General features: G+C 42.4%; 1 non-coding gene across 1 annotated transcript; it reads left to right on the top strand.

Annotated features, from left to right (window-relative positions):
• Window positions 1-8,175: 8,175 nt before the first annotated feature.
• On the top strand, window positions 8,176-8,283 carry LOC130964233 (small nucleolar RNA R71). Its single transcript, XR_009080335.1, has one exon. It is a non-coding gene; the product is annotated as a small nucleolar RNA R71 (small nucleolar RNA).
• The last annotated feature ends 596 nt before the right edge of the window (window positions 8,284-8,879 follow it).

The raw sequence follows: 8,879 nt of genomic DNA on the forward strand, positions 1-8,879 counted from the left end.
TGCTTTTATTTGGCATCTCCTCTTGATCTAGTGCTTCATCTGCCTTCATTTGCTTTTTGTCCCCTGTTGGTTCTTTAATGCTCTCTGCTTGCTTCTTTGTAATGTCACTGTTGCTCATCAATGTTCTCCCACTCCTTAATTGTATTGCCTTGCATTCTTCCTTGGGATTTGGGATTGTGTCACTGGGCAGTGAGCTTGAGGGTCTCTCAACAGAAATTTGCTTGGAGATTTGCCCGATCTGCCTCTCTAGGCTTTTTATTGATGCTTCATGGTTTTTGGTTGCTATTTCCTGGCATTTCATCATTTTGTCCATCAAGGTCTCCAGGTTCGTGAGTCTTTGGGATTCAGGTGGTGCTTGTGGTGGGTTGTGAGTTGTGGGTGGTGGATGGTGGGCATTTTGGTTAGTGGGTTGGTTATTGGATTGGTACTGGTTGAGGTTGGGGTAGTTGTTTTGAGGTTTTCTGTAAGTGTTTTGGTTGGTTTGATGCTGGTTGTAATTTTGGTTGTTTCTTGGGTTGTTTTGGTTTGAGTTCCTCTGCCATGGTTGTTGGTTTTGGTTTTGAGTGTCTCCCCATCTGAGATTGGGGTGATTCTTCCATGAGGGGTTGTAAGTATCACCATAGACTTCATTTGGATTAGAATGCATGTACTGGACTTGTTCTTGCTGTTGCTCTTCTTGAACTTCTTCATGTTGTCCCCATGTGGTTGATGGTTGGCTAGTGTTAACTGCTGCAACTTGGAGGTTATCAATCCTCTTGGTCATTTGCTCAAATTGTTGTTGAATTTGCTACTGCATTAATTTGTTTTGAGCCAGGATTGAATCCACTCCTTCTAGTTCCATTACTCCTCTTCTTTGTGATGGTTGGCGGTTTCTTTGATGAGCAAAGAAATATTGGTTGTTAGCCACCATATCAATAAGTTCTTGAGCCTCCTCTGTAGTTTTCATGAGTTGCAAGGAACCTCCAGCTGAGTGATCCAAAGCTTCCTGGGATTTCAGTGTTAAGCCTTCATAGAAGTTTTGCAGCTTCTCCCATTCATTAAACATGGTAGGGGGCATTTTCTGACTAGAGCCTTGTACCTCTCCCATGCCTCATAAATAGGTTCAGCCTCCATTTGTGTGAATGTTTGCACCTCGGCCTTCAACCTTATAACCCTCTGTGGTGGATAAAACTTGGCGAGGAACTTGGTTACCAAATCATCCCAGTTGTTGATGCTGTCTCTTGGAAATGATTCCAACCATTGAGTGGCCTTGTCCCTGAGAGAAAATGGGAATAGCATCAGTTTGTAACTGTCAGGAGGTACACCATTAGTTTTGACAGTGTTGCATATCCTTAAGAAGGTGGATAAGTGTTGGTGCGGGTCTTCCAGTGATCCTCCACCAAAAGAGCAATTATTCTGAACCAAAGTGACGAGTTGCGGCTTAAGTTCAAAATTGTTTGCATTGACATTTGGAGCCAAGATGCTGCTTCCACAATGTCTAGGATTGGCAAAGGTATAGGAAGCCAAAACTCTCCTCTGGGGTGGGTTATTATTGTTGTTGTCTGCGCCCCCAAGTGGATTGGTTGAATGTTCCTCCATATCTTGGAATTCTTCTTCGGATTCCTCTTCTCCAATAATATTTTTCCCTCTTTCAGCTCTCCTTAACCTCCTGAGAGTTCTTTCATCCTGTTCGTGAAGATTTAGTGTGTTTCTTCTTGTACCTGACATACAATCATAACATAAGAGACACACACACCAATGTTACTCCAATCTACTGACGGATTGAAGTTTTAGTTAATTTAAGCAAAACTTCAAACAGTTAGTGGGTTAGTCAAAAATAAAGAAAAAGTGCTTGATCTAAACTTTCACCTCACTTAATCATTGTCAATCTAATCAATCCCCGGCAACGGCGCCAAAAACTTGATGAGATATTGGTGCGCGAAATTGTGATCACTACACAACTTTGCACAACTAACCAGCAAGTGCACTGGGTCGTCCAAGTAATAAACCTTACGCGAGTAAGGGTCGATCCCACGGAAATTGTTGGTATGAAGCAAGCTATGGTCACCTTGTAAATCTCAGTCAGGCAGACTCAAATGGGTATAATGATATACGAATAAAGCATAAAGATAAGGATAGAGTTACTTATGTAATTCATTGGTAGGAACTTCAGATAAGCGTATGAAGATGCCTTCCCTTCCGTCTCTCTGCTTTCCTACTGTCTTCATCCAATCCTTCTTACTCCTTTCCATGGCAAGCTTATGTAGGGTTTCACCGTTGTCAGTGGCTACCTCCCATCCTTTCAGTGAAAATGTTCCTATGCTCTGTCACAGCATATGGCTAATCAGCTGTCGGTTCTCGGTCAGGCCGGAATAGAATCCATTGATTCTTTTGCGTCTGTCACTAACGCCCCGCCTGCTAGGAGTTTAAAGCACGTCACAGTCATTCAATCATTGAATCCTACTCAGAATACCACAGATAAGGTTAGACCTTCCGGATTCTCTTGAATGCCGCCATCAGTTCTTGCCTATACCACGAAGACTCTGATCTCACGGAATGGCTGGCTCGTTTGTCAGGCGAGCACTCGGTTGTCAGGCGATCAACCATGCATCGTGTATCAGGAATCCAAGAGATATTCACTAGAGCCTTAGTTGCTTGTAGAACAAAGGTGGTTGTCAGTCACCTTGTTCATAAGTGAGAATGATGATGAGTGTCACGGATCATCTCATTCATCAAGTTGAAGAACAAGTGATATCTTGGACAAAGAACAAGCGGAATTGAATAGAAGAACAATAGTAATTGCATTAATACTCGAGGTACAGCAGAGCTCCACACCTTAATCTATGGTGTGTAGAAACTCCACCGTTGAAAATACATAAGAACGAGGTCTAGGCATGGCCGAATGGCCAGCCTCCCAATGATCTAAGAACTAAATGTCCAAAGATGAAAATACAATAGCAAAAGGTCCTACTTATAGAAAACTAGTAGCCTAAGGTTTACAGAGATGAGTAAATGACATAAAAATCCACTTCCGGGCCCACTTGGTGTGTGCTTGGGCTGAGCAATGAAGCAATTTCGTGTAGAGACTTTTCTTGGAGTTAAACGCCAGCTTTTATGCCAGTTTGGGCGTTTAACTCCCATTTAGGTGCCAGTTCCGGCGTTTAACGCTGGAATTCCTGAGGGTGACTTTGAACGCCGGTTTGGGCCATCAAATCTTGGGCAAAGTATGGACTATCATATATTGCTGGAAAGCCCAGGATGTCTACTTTCCAACGCCGTTGAGAGCGCGTCAATTGGACTTCTGTAGCTCCAGAAAATCCACTTCGAATGCAGGGAGGTCAGAATCCAACAGCATCTGCAGTCCTTTTCAGTCTCTGGATCAGATTTTTGCTCAGGTCCCTCAATTTCAGCCAGAAAATATCTGAAATCACAGAAAAACACACAAACTCATAGTAAAGTCCAGAAAAGTGAATTTTAACTAAAAACTAATAAAAATATACTAAGAACTCAACTAAAACTACTAAAAACATACTAAAAACAATGCCAAAAAGGGTACAAATTATCCGCTCATCACAACACCAAACTTAAATTGTTGCTTGTCCTCAAGCAACTAAAGATCAAATAAGATAAAAAGAAGAGAATATGCAATGAACTCCAAAAACATCTATGAAGATCAGTATTAATTAGATGAGCGGGGCTTTTAACTTTTTGCCTCTGAACAGTTTTGGCATCTCACTCTATCCTTTGCAACTCAGAATGATTGGCTTCTTTAGGAACTCAGAATCCAAATAGTTTTATTGATTCTCCTAGTTAAGTATGATGATTCTTGAACACAGCTACTTACTGAGTCTTGGCCGTGGCCCAAAGCACTCTGTCTTCCAGTATTACCACCGGATACATACATGCCACAGACACATAATTGGGTGAACCTTTTCAGATTGTGACTCAGCTTTGCTAAAGTCCCCAATTAGAGGTGTCCAGGGTTCTTAAGCACACTCTTTTGCCTTGGATCACAACTTTATTTCTTTCTTTTTCTTTCTTTTTCTTTTTCTCCCTTCTCTTTTTTTTCGGTTTTTTTTTTCGCCTCTTTTTTTTTTTTGTATTCACTGCTTTTTCTTGCTTCAAGAATCATTTTTTATGATTTTTCAGATCCTCAGTAACATGTCTCCTTTTTCATCATTCTTTCAAGAGCCAACATTCATGAACCACAAATTCAAAAGACATATGCACTGTTTAAGCATACATTCAGAAGACAAAAGTAATGCCACCACATCAAAATAATTTAAACTGCTATAAAATTCAAAATTCATACAATTCTCTTTCTTTTCAATTAAGCACGTTTGTTTATTTAAGAAAGGTGATGGATTCATAGGACATTTATAACTTTAAGGCATAGACACTAAGACACTAATGATCATAAGACACAAACATGGACAAACATAAGCATGAAAATTTCGAAAAACAGAAAAATAAAGAACAAGGAGATTAAAGAACGGGTCCACCTTAGTGATGGCGGCTTGTTCTTCCTCTTGAAGGTCTTATGGAGTGCTTGAGCTCCTCAATGTCTCTTCCTTGTCTTTGTTGCTCCTCTCTCATGATTCTTTGATCTTCTCTAATTTCATGGAGGATGATGGAGTGTTCTTGGTGCTCCACCCTTAGTTGTCCCATGTTGGAACTCAGTTCTCCTAGGGAGGTGTTGATTTGCTCCCAATAGTTTTGTGGAGGAAAGTGCATCCCTTGAGGTATCTCAGGGATTTCATGATGAGTGGGATCTCTTGTTTGCTCCATCCTTTTCTTAGTGATGGGCTTATCCTCATCAATGGGGGTGTCTCCCTCTATGTCAACTCCAACTGAATAACAGAGGTGACAAATGAGATGAGGAAAGGCTAGCCTTGCTAAGGTAGAGGACTTGTCCGCCACCTTATAGAGTTCTTGGGCTATAACCTCATGAACTTCCACTTCTTCTCCAATCATGATGCTATGAATCATGATGGCCCGGTCTAGAGTAACTTCGGACCGGTTGCTAGTAGGAATGATTGAGCGTTGGATAAACTCCAACCATCCTCTAGCCACGGGTTTGAGGTCATGCCTTCTCAATTGAACCGGCTTCCCTCTTGAATCTCTCTTCCATTGGGCGCCCTCTTCACAAATGTCAGTGAGGACTTGGTCCAACCTTTGATCAAAGTTGACCCTTCTAGTGTAAGGATGTTCATCTTCTTGCATCATGGGCAAATTGAATGCCAACCTTACACTTTCCGGACTAAAATCCAAGTAATTCCCCCGAACCATAGTAAGATAGTTCTTTGGATTCGGGTTCACACTTTGATCATGGTTCTTGGTGATCCATGCATTGGCATAGAACTCTTGAACCATCAAGATTCCGACTTGTTGAATGGGGTTGGTAAGAACTTCCCAACCTCTTCTTCGGATCTCATGTCGGATCTCCGGATATTCACCCTTTTTGAGTGAAAAAGGGACCTCGGGGATCACCTTCTTCAAGGTCACAACTTCATAGAAGTGGTCTTGATGCACCCTTGAGATGAATCTTTCCATCTCCCATGACTCGGAGGTGGAAGCTTTTGCCTTCCCTTTCCTCTTTCTAGAGGTTTCTCCGGCCTTGGATGCCATAAATGGTTATCGAAAAACGAAAAAGCAACGCTTTTACCACACCAAACTTAAAAGGTTTGCTCGTCCTCGAGCAAAAGGAGAAAGAAGATAGTAGAAGAAGAAGAAATGAGGGAGAAGGGAGTGGCTTTTGTGTTCGGCCAAAGAGGGGGAGAAGTGGTGTTTAGGTTGTGTGAAAATGAAGGGGTGAAGAAGGGTATATATAGGAGAGGGGGGGTCATGGTTCGTCCATTGATGGGTGGGTTTGGGAGGGAAAGTGGTTTGAATTTGAATGGTGAGGTAGGTGGGGTTTTATGAAGGATGGATGTGAGTGGTGAAGAGGAAGATGGGATTTGATAGGTGAAGGGTTTTTGGGGAAGAGGAATTGAGGTGATTGGTGAATGGGTGAAGAAGAGAGAGAGAGTGGTGGGGTTGGTGGGGATCCTGTGGGGTCCACAGATCCTGTGGTGTCAAGGAAAAGTCATCCCTGCACCAAATGGCATTCAAAATCACGTTTTGAGCCATTTCTGGCGTTAAACGCCGGGCTGGTGCCCATTCCTGGCATTTAACGCCAGGTTCTTGCCCTTTTCTGGCGTTTAACGCCAGTCTGGTGCCCTTTTCTGGCGTTAAACGCCCAGAATGGTGCCAAACTGGGCGTTAAACGCCCAACTGCTAGCCTCACTGGCGTTTAAACGCCAGTGGGTTCTTCCTCCAGGGTGTGTTATTTTTCTTCCTGTTTTTCATTTTGTTTTTGTTTTTTTCAATTGATTTTGTGTCTTCTTATGATCATCAACCTACAAAAAAACATAAAATAACAAAGAGAAATAGATAAAGTATAACATTGGGTTGCCTCTCCACAAGTGCTTCTTTAATGTCAGTAGCTTGACAGATGGCTCTCATGGAGCCTCACAAATGATCAGAGCAATGTGGGAACCTCCCAATACCAAACTTAGAGTTTGAATGTGGGGGTTCAACACCAAACTTAGAGTTTGGTTGTGGCCTCCCAACACCAAACTTAGAGTTTGAATGTGGGGGCTCTGTTTGGCTCTGATTTGAGAGAAGCTCTTCATGCTTCCTCTCCATGGTGACAGAGGGATATCCTTGAGCCTTAAACACAAAGGATTCTTCATTCACTTGAATGATCAGCTCGCCTCTATCAACATCAATCACAGCCTTTGCTGTGGCCAGGAAGGGTCTGCCAAGGATGATGGTTTCATCCATGCACTTCCCAGTCTCTAGGACTATGAAATCAGCAGGGATGTAATGGTCTTCAATCTTCACCAAAACATCCTCTACAAGTCCATGAGCTTGTTTTCTTGAGTTGTCTGCCATCTCTAATGAGATTCTTGCAGCTTGCACCTCAAAGATCCCTAGCTTCTCCATTACAGAGAGAGGCATGAGGTTTACACTTGACCCCTAAGTCACACAGAGCCTTCTTGAAGGTCATGGTGCCTATGGTACAAGGTATTGAAAACTTCCCAGGATCTTGTCTCTTTTGAGGTATTCTGCCTAGACAAGTTATCCAGTTCTTTGGTGAGCAAGGAGGTTCATTCTCCCAAGTCTCATTTCCAAATAACTTGTCATTTAGCTTCATGATTGCTCCAAGGTATTTAGCAACTTGCTCTTCAGTGACATACTCATCCTCTTCAGAGGAAGAATACTCATCAGAGCTCATGAAAGGCAGAAGTAAGTCCAATGGAATCTCTATGGTCTCATTTTGAGCCTCAGATTCCCATGGTTCCTCATTGGGGAACTCAATGGAGGTCAGTGCACGCCCATTGAGGTCTTCCTCAGTGGCGTTCACTTCCTCTCCTTCCTCTCCAAATTCGGCCATGTTGATGGCCTTGCACTCTCCTTTTGGATTTTCTTCTGTATTGCTTGGGAGAGTACTAGGAGGGAGTCAGTAACTTTCTTGCTCAGCTGTCCCACTTGTGCCTCCAAATTCCTAATGGAGGACCTTGTTTCAGTCATGAAACTTTGAGTGGTTTTGATTAGATCAGAGACCATGGTTGCTAAGTCAGAGTGGCTCTGCTTAGAATTCTCTGTCTGTTGCTGAGAAGGTGATGGAAAAGGCTTGCTATTGCTAAACCTATTTCTTCCACCATTATTGTTGTTAAAACCTTGTTGAGGTCTTTTCTTGATTCTTCCATGAGAAATTTGGATGATTTCTCCATGAAGAATTATAGGTGTTTCCATAGGGTTCTCCTAGGTAATTCACCTCTTCCATTGAAGGGTTCTCAGGATCATAGGCTTCTTCTTCAGATGAAGCATCCTTAGTACTGCTTGGTGCATTTTGCATTGCAGACAGACTTTGAGAAATCAATTTGACTTGTTGAGTCAATATCTTGTTCTGAGCCAGAATGGCATTCAGAGCATCAATCTCAAGAACTCCTTTCTTCTGATTAGCCCCATTGTTCACAGGATTCCTTTCAGAAGTGTACATGAATTGGTTATTTGAACCATTTCAATTAGCTCTTGAGCTTCTGTAGGCGTCTTCTTCAAATGAAGAGATCCTCCAGCAGAGCTATCCAGAGACATCTTGGATAGTTCAGAGAGACCATCATAGAAAATACCTATGATGCTCCATTCAGAAAGCATGTCAGGTGGACATTTTCTGATCAATTGTTTGTATCTTTCCCAAGCTTCATAGAGGGATTCTCCATCCTTCTGTCTGAAGGTTTGGACTTCCACTCTAAGCTTACTCAATTTTTGAGGTGGAAAGAACTTTGCCAAGAAGGCATTGACTAGCTTTTCCCATGAGTCCAGGCTTTCTTTAGGTTGTGAATCCAACCATGTCCTAGCTCTGTCTCTTACAGCAAAAGGGAATAGCATAAGTCTATAGACCTCAGGGTCTACCCCATTAGTCTTGACAGTATCACAGATTTGCAAGAATTCAGCTAAGAACTGATGAGGATCTTCCAATGGAAGTCCATGAAACTTGCAATTCTGTTACATTAGAGAAACTAATTGAGGCTTAAGCTCAAAGTTGTTTGCTCCAATGGCAGGGATAGAGAGCTTCTCCCATAGAGTCGGGAGTAGGTGCAGTAAAGTCACCCAGCACCTTCCTTGCATTGTTTGCATTGTTGTTGTTTTCGGCTGCCATGTCTTCTTCTTCTTTGAAGATTTCTGTTAGGTCCTCTATAGAGAATTGTGCCTTAGCTTCTCTTAGCTTTCGCTTCAAGGTCCTTTCATGTTCAGGGTCAGCTTCAACAAGAATGCCTTTGTCTCTGCTCATGCTCATATGAAAGAGAAGAGAACAAGAAAATGTGGAATCCTCTATGTCACAGTATAGAGAT

Source organism: Arachis stenosperma, chromosome 2 (genome assembly GCF_014773155.1).
Source record: "Arachis stenosperma cultivar V10309 chromosome 2, arast.V10309.gnm1.PFL2, whole genome shotgun sequence".
Classification (NCBI taxonomy): Eukaryota; Viridiplantae; Streptophyta; class Magnoliopsida; order Fabales; family Fabaceae; genus Arachis; species Arachis stenosperma.